Genomic DNA, 11,681 nt, shown 5'->3' with positions numbered 1-11,681 from the left:
GTTCTTTCTGTATATCGTCTCTCCGATCGCATAACACTCTCGTCTTATAATTAAGGGGTCCTGGGTTCAATCCCCATTGGAAGCCAATGCACACTCGTTAGGGTTACAGTTTAAAATGATGATCTAGTGACAATTAGCCTATTTGAGCATGTGGACTTTAACAAAAATCACTCCTCGATTCTTGTCCTGATTATTTATTTTTTTATTTAATTTGGCTGCCTTATTATAGGTCTCTGACACCCTCGAATCGAGGTTTCTTTCCACCCCTTCCTTCATCTTCTTTGAAATTCATGCAAGTTAATCATAAGGACTGCATAACTGATAGTGAAAATGTATATGTTGGAAGAGAACTTGTATAACTATAGTGCTAGCTACTAATTACATCAGTTCAGTAATACTATAGATTTTTCCAAACCTACAAAACTGTTACATTAAAATGTGTCCACCTCGGTATGCTAGTGATTGTGATTACTCGTTATTAATTAGAACAAATTAGAAATTGCAATTTTAGAATCATTGCATTATTTGAAAAAAAAAAAAAGCTGTGATAGAAAAAAAGAAAGTTACACATCAAATTACCCGCAGAGTGGTTATCGCAGTGCGTTATGACGCCAGGGGTTCCGGGTTCGAATTCCGGTCTGAGCATGAGTGTTTTTGTGAGTGTCCCTTCATCATCATCATCATTCATACTCATCATTGCGATTAAGGCAAAGAAGATTTTTTTATTTATTGTTTATTACTTTGATCAGGCCGAGATTTATGTGGAGAGCCGGTGCTGACATCAAGAACTCACTCCCATCTATGCACAGTTTCAGTTAGTCTATAACCTTTAGCCCAAGTCATGCGAGATGGTTAGTTACACTTTTTATAATATCATTTTTTCTTCAATATATGGCTGATTTCAAAGCAATTTTTCTCCATTGAAAGCTGGGAGTTTCAACCCTCCAAATCCTCCTAAATCCTGGTGAACTCTTGATCATATGCACATACCTCATAATTGTGAGTATCCCATAAAACTTACAAAGCCTGTTGATTGCTTCTAATCATAGCAGTGTTAATTAGATTACATTTTAAAGAGTTCCTTTAGCTTTTCAATGACAAAATTAAGGAAGTAGAAAGAAAAGCTTAAATTAATTTCATTCAACAAGATATTTGCTCTAATCTTCGTAAACTTGCTTATTAGAGAAAAGCTTCGTCAAATGACAGCAAAGCTTGTTATGGGATGAATTGTGAACTTTCTAGTATCTGTATTGAGTGAGGACCAGCCTATAGCCTATTTACATAACCATTTTCATTTCCCTAATTGTATATATGTATTGAATTTGATTGGGTGGGCACAGGTATTTTTGGGTGGGCGCTTAACCACCCGTGCCCACCCCTGTCGCCGTCCCTGTCCTTGAAGATCTTTTTCCTCCCACCAATATGGAATGATTTCACACCCTGGTCACATGTAATATTCCAATAGCATACCCGTTCTATTTTTTTAAACAATTTCTGATCCTCCCCCCTTTAAAAAAAATCCTGGATACGGGCTGCAACATCGAACAGTAGATGGTTTCTTATTCATGTGTACCAAGATTTCTTATTAATTAATTTATTATTATTCTCTCCCGCTGATCTGGTGACTCCATTAATTTATTTACAAAAAGTATTTTAAACCGAGAGTTATCTGTTCCACTATTGGTTTCTTTCTACTTATTATTATTATTATTATTATTTCTCATGAATTAATAATGCATTTTGCAATTTTTAATAGTCATTTGGCCTCCGCGATGGCGCAGTGGTAACGTTGTCGCTTCATAAACAAGGGGTCATGGGTTCGATACCCGATGGAGGCACAATGATTGCACTGTGTTCGGATCCCACTTTATACTGTAGGTCCAGTCCAGATTAACCTTTCTGTGCATAAAGTGGACTTAAACAAACAAAAGGTCACCTTTCTTTGTGTCTGTGCATAAGGTGGATTTTAAAGAAACGCTTATTCAATCCTAGTAGTCATTTACTTGTTCTTTAACGATTTTTTTATATACAATATTTAAATTAAAGTAACAGTTTTAGATCTTAATTTTACTCCTGGAATCAACAGTAAACGACGAGGACTTCTGACTTCAGGTGTATTGTTACTGTATGATAATGCCCGACCGCATACGCCCGTTTAACGGTTGCGACAATCCAGGATATGAAATTTGAATGTCTCACACACACACCTTATTTACCAGACCTCGCCCCCAGTGACTTTCATGTGTTCGGACGGCTCAAAGAGGCGATGGGAGGCAAGCATTTCCGAAGCGATGAAGAGGTGAAAACCACGGGGCAGTCACAACCAAAGGTACTCACAAGGTATCCATTCCCTTCCAAAGCGCTGGATTTGATTGATTGATTGATTGATTGATTTGGTATTTTAAGTCCACTTTATGCACAGTAAGGCTAACCGGGACTGGACCTACAGTTTAAAGTGGGATCCGAACCACTATGAGCCTCCACCGGGTATCGAACCCGGGACACCTTGAATACAAAGCAACGACGCTACCACTGCGCCATCGGGGAGGCCTCCAAAGCGCTAGAATAGGTGCATTGCACGTCATGGGGACTACGTTGAAAAATGATGGATGTATAATTTTTCTGTATTTCCTCATTTACCTCATAATAAATAATTAAGGTTTTCATTTGAATCCCCCTCGTGTATGAGTTACTGAGAAGAATTCAACAATTCCGCCTTTTGTTCAAGGATTTGATGCGATAACGACGAAATAAAGAGCTTTTCAGATTGTCCTGTGTGTGTTAAATTCCTTGCTTAAATTTATTAACATCCTATTCTCTTTTTAACAAACAGTAAGAAGCATAATGATGATAATTAGCCTACTTGATTGTAAACTGCAGAGCTTACCGTCAATTTTACAATTTAGGTGTGTTGTTAGCGACTTCTCTGTTTAGTCCAGGAAACGAAGGCAAAAAATGAGGGGTTGTCGGAAATAATTAGTGGAAAGCTGAATTTTGGTGTATTGTTAGACCATCATAAGAGATGTATTTCCCAAAAGTCCCCACCCCTCCACCCGTAGCTTTCCCCCTACGCCCCCCCTGAACATTCAATATGCAGTGTTTTAGGAAAACGTCCATATCTCTGAAACTAGTCGACATATCGGGACGTTCTCTCTTTCATTTCAGTGCCAACATTACTCTCTACAAATTTGGTTCTCTTCATGTTTTAAATATTCCCAATGGTTTTTGAGTAATTTTAAGACGAAATGAAAAAAATGTAAGCTTTGATACTTACTATTTTCTTTTTGGAAGTGTATTATCGTTACGAATGATAATATTGGAAAATTATTCGAACAAAAGTTGTAGAGTATAAAAATATATTTCATTTGATACCAATAATAATAAGCTTGCTACTAAAATTTGCCCTGTAGCGAGTAAAGTTTGAATGCGCGCGCGCTTTCACTCACTTTGTGCGCTCCCCTACTCTCGCTGCGTTTCACTAAGATCCACACATTTTGACATTTTTTGTTCATATGTGTTACATTTAAACAATGTTTTTAATATTTTGTAACATTTTAAAGTAGCTCATATGCTGTAGATGGATATAATATACCATTTCAATTGTCTTATTTTGAAAATGTTAAAATGACCTGCATGCTATGTAATTGCATTACTTACCTCAGAAAAATATCATTCTTCTGTCATTCTCATATTGTTGAACTCTACACATGATTGTTTCAAGTGCTTTCTTTGTAGCCTAGTTACACTCTCTAGCGGGAATCTGCGAAGCACCGCCGCGCACAACGATAGAGAAGGAGAGAAAGCGAGCGGACATAAAAAACAGTGTACGCTGCTGGAAACAGCTGGTAGCTGCAACCGCGTTTCCCCTCCATGCACTCACACACTCATTGCTCGCTCTCGAGTCCTACTTGCGCAAAGGACTTGTTTTTGGTTTTCTTGCTCCAGAGTTTCCCGGGACAGAGTGTAACATATCTAGTCCTGTTTGAAAATATTCTTCATTTTATGTGCGTTTGTACACATACGTACGCTATTTAGAGGGGTCTATGATGTTCTACAACTAATGATGGAAATGTAGTTCATTTTCTTGAGCAAACACTAGAGAATTGTGGCAGGAAAGCCTGTTGCAGTGCTCGCACCAGTGGCGTAGTGGCCGCCCCCGCAAACCCGCGATGCGGGGGGGGGGGGTGTAGGGGCCCCGCTATGTTCTCTCTCTGTGCTTCTGAAATTTTATATAATCCTAGAAATTCAACAGATAGTGTCGCTTATTTAAAAGAAAATGGACTTACGAAACAGAAATCTGTTTCCCAGTAATATATGACGACGTCTGCGATAATAAGCAGTGGCGTATTGTTTCAGCCAGAGGGGCCCGGGCAACTTGACATATGGGCCTCCTCCGAAGTACAGAATTAACTTACTCACAGATGGCAATCGATAGGAAAATTCTCTCATCTCATGCCTTTATAGCTACGCAGTTTATCGTAAACGTAGCCTCAATATGAAATTGAAATAAGATCAGAGATAAATATTCCACATTGCCACACTTCTTATGTTTTACTTCAAAGGGGTCCAAAAACTCAGGAAGTGGAGCCCAGGAGCAATTATCCCTTTTGCCCTTAGGCCCAGCTGCCCTTATTCTGCCATGAGCGTATACAATGCTCGAAGTGAAAATTCCTAGCTGCGAATTTGCTTGTTCGAGTTAGGGGGATAGAACGATGATCTATTAACAAAATGGTTCTTGTTTCATGAAAAAGTCTCAAAGAAATATGAGTGGTCTATTGAAAAGAAATGGCATCTTTAAAACTATGGTTAATAATATTGAGGTCCATTAACATCGAGATTAAACACCGTGCCCTTGCGGCAACAACCTGTTGCTATTTTCTCGTAGCAGACTGCAATTGACCCTGTGATGCTAGGTCACCATAGACAATCTAGAGGTCCGGTTCAGTCCCCAAAACTGAAATGATAAGTTTGCTTGAGTACATAACTCACTATTAGTATAAGAAGCGTAATGTGAGAGGCTCTCACCTAGAATATTAGCCTGGCATGGCCAGGCTTTGGGGGCTGAAGGCGCATCCACCTCAAAGTCCAAAAGAGGAGTGTTTACTACACTTTAATAAATTTCCCCAAACAGTATTTATACATGTGTATAATATTTCGAGCAAAAAACACGAATGATCACTAACAAAATATTTGACTGTGTGAAGCCTCTCCCCTCCACAAAAAAAGAACCTGTCTGTGCTACTGCGATGAAGCAAGAGCAAATATTTCTAATTTCTTCTTCCAGTTATTGATCAGAGATTCAGACCATTCTGATTTAGTTTCAAGAAACTACTACACTGATATATAGCCTATGTCGATGAAAAAAATTGGAAGGCAGGGTATTTACGGTAAAAGTTTATTTTTATTTAAACTGGTTCGAAGGGGTGGGGGGTCTCGATACATTTTTTTTCCACAAAGGCAGTGGCGTCGCTAGGCCCTTTTTGGGGGGGCTTCAGCCCCCCCAATCCCTTGGTAAGCCCCCCCAACCTTTAGCTATTATTACATACAGTATTTCGAGAAAACATATTTGAACAATTGTTAATGCAGGAACATACCTATAGATACAAAAAATTACCTGAAGAACTTGACATACACCATCACATCCATAGTACATTTAATGAACGCCATTCCAAAAGCCATGTTTCCGAACTTATGCAGAATGTTGCAAATTGCAGTGACATCAGCATCGTGTGAGAGGAGTTTTGCTGTTTGAAGAGAATCAAGACATTTTTGCGTAATAGTATGGGCCAAGACAGACTTTCCTCACTTACAATACTGGCCATAGAAAAGGAAGAGTGTCATGAATTGTATGTGGATTGTGTTATTGATAATTTTGCAAGAAATTCGAACCGCAGAGTACAGCTGATACAAAAAGACATAGTTCACCAGCATTAGAAAAACAGGACAAGAATATCCATCTGTTTTCATAAAAATTAATGCAGTAAGTCTATGTTAGTTTTAATTCCTTATGCTTGTTATATATTATTGACTTATTAATCACTTTGCTATTTTCAAACATTAAAAATATTTACAATAGTAGTAAGTCATGTATCTGGTTGCAGCCCCCCCAAAGCAGATGGCCTAGCGACGCCACTGCACAAAGGGGCCACAATATTATACTTGCAGGGGGGGCAGAGAACTGCGCTACGCCGCTGGTTCGCACATAGCATTGCAGCTATATCCTGATCTCCACCAACCATGGAAGTCTCCACAGACAGACCACAACTTTTATCGGGTGACGTGCGGTCAGCACATCGAGTCCCATCGCCACTGTTTTCTGGCTTTCCAGACAGGACAAAACACACAGTAAGTTTGCTTAAATAACCATTCTGTGATATTTTAAAAGTCCCTTGTTAAAATCTGGTTATCGTTGTAAGTAAATAATTTTTTAGTACACAGTTAAGGACATTTAGGACAAAATTTCCAAATTTTTCTGAATATTTTGGAATTTGAAGAACACATTTCTCATTTTGATATTCCTAACTCGTATGAATTCATACTTTTGGTAATAAGTATAATTATTTTGAAGGGTTAAGTGGCATCTCTGTACGATTTTGTTTTGGCAGTCACCTGGATTGGTAGACGAGACATTTTCATTGTGTCTCTACTACGGTAGTTCGATAGTCCCCCCCCCCCCAATCTCTATCTCTTGCCTTCAACCTTTCTTTCTCTTTCATTATTTCTTTCTCTGCGCTCCTCACACTTTTCTCTATTTCTTTCTTTCTCACTATCTTCATTTCTCTCTCTTTGTTCCCACACTTTTTATCTTTCCTCTCTCTTTATCTACCTCTCTCTCTCAAGGTCTTAATTTCTCTTTCTTCCATTTTCTTTTTATTCTTATATTTCTCTCTGCCTCTCTCACTATCTCCATTTTTCTCTTTCTTTCCTATTTCTCTCTCTCTATTTCTCTGTCGCTATCTACACTTTTTTCTCTCTCTCTTTCTGCTCTCTTTGTCTGTATTTTATTTTTCATCTCAGGCTACAGGGTAGTCACAAAGTGGGCGTACCCCTCCCCTTTATTTTCGACACTACGGTGGTAATTGTTGGATTACTTGATATGAACACATACCTGTGTCATTGATTAACCACTTCTGGGACTTCTTGGAGGCCCTTCAGAACGTCACGGCCCGGAAAAAGGTCTTATTCACACTTGCATCGCAATGTGTGCCACAATATGGCGCAGAGTTCGGCCGTGCTACGAAAAAGACGGTCTCCATACCGATGTTCCGGACACTTAAACCATCAGGTATGTGTTCATATCAAGCATTCACCCATAACCATCGAAGTGTCGAAAATAAAGGGGGCTACGCCAACTTTGTGACCTCCCTGTATAGAGATGATAGAGACTATCTCACTCTCTGTCTCTCTTCCAACATTCTTTTCCATTTTTCTCTCTACTACACTACTATAATTATAGTTAATTAATTAATAGTTATAATTAATTGTTGTGTTAAAAAGCTATTTATCGTTTTATGCGTATTTTAAAAATCTCTCGTCATTTGTGATCGCAGAGGGGTGGGCCAACTTTAACCATTGACCACCCACTACTAGCCCCTACTCAATAATTATCTGGCGGGTAAAAGAATAGACTTTCTCAGTTTGATACTAGATGTCTATGGAGTGTGGACTCAACCTGTTGTGTAAAATTAGACCTGAATTAGCATCATCCTATGAGGTGTTAGCAATATCATTAGCAAACAACGAAGAACATGTACTGTATATCTTTCCTTATGCACACATTGTGATTCACTTCTTGCGCTTACAGGCCAAATTAGCAACACTTAAGAGCTACCAAAGAAGCTCTTATAGATCTGAAGTCTTGTTTATCTCGCTGTGTGTGTATGATTATTTTTGCAAGTTTTCTGTTTTAGGCAATTTTTTCACTTATGGCTGACATTCCTATCCATCTAAGTTTGTTTTAAATCTACTTTATTATCAGATAGATTAATCGGGACTGAATCCAACGCTTGAAGTGGAAATTCTTAACTGGGGGATGTTTGGTAGAGCCTTTGAGGCTAGCGGGGAGGGGGATGCTTTGCGTAAATTTTGCCATCCTCCCGCATCCCCCTCACTTCAAGCACTAACTGAATCAATAGTTTAAAGTGAGATTCCAACCATTGATCAATATATTTCTACCGAGGATCAAACTCGGGACCCTCTAATTGCAAAGCATCAGCGTTACTTATCACTACGCCAGCGGGAAGGTCCACGTTTCTATTCATATTATTCAGAAAGTCGAAGCATGGTGTACGATAAAGTCTGTGGTCCAAGGTTCTAAATAAATAAATAATGGCGGATGAAGTGCTCGGGAGTAAAATTTCCCAGCTTTGTCAAATTTGGGCATTAGGCGAGGGATGCTTGTATGGTTCAGTACGTAGACAATTCATTAGGTCGGGTGTGCCTATTCAAATTATCCTAGCTGGAGGATGCTATATGAAAATTTTCTTAACTGGAGGGATAGCATCCCTCTGTGCCTCCATCCGTCAAGCGCTAATTGAAGGTTTATGTTTAGTTTTAAATGCCTCTGGGAGTGATCCCTTAATTGGAAAGCCGTACGAGCAACTAGGTTCCGTGAAAAGAAAATGTGTTCCATTTCGAAATGGTTTGCAATTGTTATTTAAAATCACAAGCATTAAAAACATACAAGTACAATGGAAACATTGTGCGTCCACTCGAGCTTTAGGCACTTCTACTGAATCAAACAGTGGAGGAAACGATCCCTCACACAAAAATGTGATTAGTGCCTTTATTGTTAATTTTAATTATTTCGGTAGGCTGATGTAAAGGGGGCGGCAAACCATATTGTTTAGGCTGCAAAAGATAATTACCATTAATTTTCTATCTTGCCTGGTTTCTTTTTACTTTTACACCTTTTTCTAAGTACCTTAGAACATTAGTTCTAACCTAGGTCAATAAAATTTAAACGTAATTTAGAAACACTCGTCTAGGAAAACCCAAACCCATACACACTGCTATAGAAGAGTATAGTGCAGGAGGCCTTCGAAAGATCGCTGCGCGGGCTTACAGCAGACGACAATATGGGGGTATTTCTGCGAGAACCAATCAGGTCCGCGAATGAGCGAGACCGGTTGCCAGCCATAGCCAGCTCGCTGCACCCTTCTGGAAGGGTGAGTGACCTCTGCCTCTTGCTACCTCGGCCTGTTTGTTCGGCTGAGGAGCAGACGACACGAGAGTACAGACGGAATCAAATGAAATGTACTTCCCTTTTCCTACCAACTCAGAAGCGAGTTGGAAACTCTTCATTGCTCCTGTATAGATAAGAAAGTGGGGGAGGGCAGTAGCAGACAAGGCCATCACGCAAACTTGTTTCCGGCAAGCTTTCTGTTGGAGTCCTGTCAGTTTGTGGAAGGATTTTGTGTTCCTACCCCTCCCCCCGCTTCTCTTTCTCTCTCTCTCTCTCTCTCTCTCTCTCTCTCTCTCCCTCTGGATTGAATAACAGGGTGCAACGATTATGCGATGAAATACGGTAATAACGATAAAGCTTTATATGAAGATGGTAATAATAATAATAATAACCCGTGGCGCAACAGTCCGTGAGGGCCAGGTCCTACCTACCGACTGCCGGCCTCACTTCCACCTGCCGAGATGGGAATGGACATTTCCACTCAATTTTTTTTACAACAATTTTAAAAAGTACACCTTGGAAAAATGACCTCTGCAAGTTCTCGCGTTTCTCTGCGTCCAGTTTAAGCAGAAACGAGACTTCCAAAGTTGCGAGGCTAGCGTTGCGCTGAAAACACGCCGCCGCCATGTTACTACGTCACTCCTTAGGGAGAGCTCGTTTGTCGTCTGCTTCGAGCGTATTGTGTAGCCCACGGTGAGCGAACACGTGCAGCTGTTTTACAAATTTGTACCGATTTAAATAATGGAAGAAGGAGCTGTAGGAGAAAGGAAAGCTATGCTTTGTAATGATCATTCTTCTATGAAATATCCGTGCTGCTCACGTGCAAGATAAATGAAAGGGTTCAGCTGCGTGTGTGTTCTCAGGCCATGCGAAAAATATTGCTTATAAAATTGGTTGCTGACCAGACACTCAAAAATATTTTTTAAACTTATATTTATCGATATTTACCGTAACCTATGTAGTGTAAAATAGGAATTTTCACATTCTTCACTTTATTTATAAAGCCTATTTAACTTTCTTTTCCATAAAGCAATTTCAGTGTGTGTTCCATTTTTGTTGCGCAAATTATGATCAAATATTTTTGTGCAGATAAGAGAAAATACATTGAGAAGATTACATTAGTTGCACAGTACATATCTATACTTAGTTTATGTATAATCAATACAAGGAAATAATGTGTATAACCATGGGCGTATTTAAGGGGGATTCAATGGGTCCAACCCCCTCTTTTTTTGGTTCACTAAAATTACCAGTTTCCTTGTTCTATCCGCTTGTTCATAAAAAAATTCCTTCGGACTTATTTCATTCTCTTAAATTAGAGACGTATAGGACGTTATACGGATGGGAAGGAAATTTCATAATTCCACACACCAGATGGGACTGCAGACCAATATCTGCAATTTCCTGATAGTTTCGGAATTTCTGCGATAAGAAACTGCATTGAGACTGTCAAATCAGTTATTTTTTCCCCCTCGAATCATGTTAAAGAAATTTGGTTCTTAAAAACGTAGTGACACAAGATGAACAGAAAAGTATCAATACTAAGTAGCGTGACTACAAACACACAACTTTGTCGGGTCCAACATCCCCTCCCCACATGCTCCCCAACAAGCTTCCGACCAGCAGTGTCCTGGATTTTCACTTACGAAATAAAGCAACCCTAATCATGCCAAAAGTTGATCCACCCCCCCCCTCAACCCGTGAACTATATATACGCCCATGTGTATAACAATATCCCATACTGAAATGGTACGATATAATTATTTTGAATTTTGTACTGCGAAAAAAGCCGCCTCATCTCGTTACCCCGAACTCATTAATTTTTTGGTTCACAACTTCACCACTAAGGATCTTATCGAGACGAGACATGGCAGCCTTGGTCTCGTTCTCGTTGAGAGTTGTAAATGTCTGTCTCGTGTTTATTTGTAAATGTCTCATTGACAGTCTCGTCTCAATTTATAAACATCCGTCTCGGTTTGGGAGGGCAATTCTCGTTCTCGTCTCAAGTCTAGAAAAATATAGAATTAACAACGTATGCAAAAGCTTATCATTATAAATACAAAAAAAAACTTTCTTAATATTTTTTTTATTATTTTTATTTTGACTCCTCGTTTCGACGGTACAGCCCTCGAAAACTAAATATTATCCTGCTTATATATGCAAACCAAACTGCAGATTCAGAATTACCAGGAATGAACTGGCGTTGTAGTTATTATATAGAAAATTCATGATGTATCTGAGGAAGTCGCATGTTCCAGGTTTGACTCTCGACCTGGGCATGACTGTTTCCTTGTGAGTGACATTTCATTGAACTGGAAATTGTTACATGGGAGGATGTTTGCTCGAGACTTTGGGGACAGCTAGGGGGATGCTTCTATTGTTAATGTTAGTGTTGCTCACGAGACGAGGCATGTTCCGTCTCGTCTCATAAAAGGAGATGAGACAAGTGAATGTTTTCGAAATGAGATGGGACAGAAGAAAAAGTTCGTCTCTTATC

The sequence above is a fragment of the Lepisma saccharinum genome, chromosome 5 (genome assembly GCF_977018435.1).
Source record: "Lepisma saccharinum chromosome 5, izLepSacc3.1, whole genome shotgun sequence".
In the NCBI taxonomy this organism is placed as follows: Eukaryota; Metazoa; Arthropoda; class Insecta; order Zygentoma; family Lepismatidae; genus Lepisma; species Lepisma saccharinum.
This window is presented reverse-complemented; position numbering follows the sequence as displayed.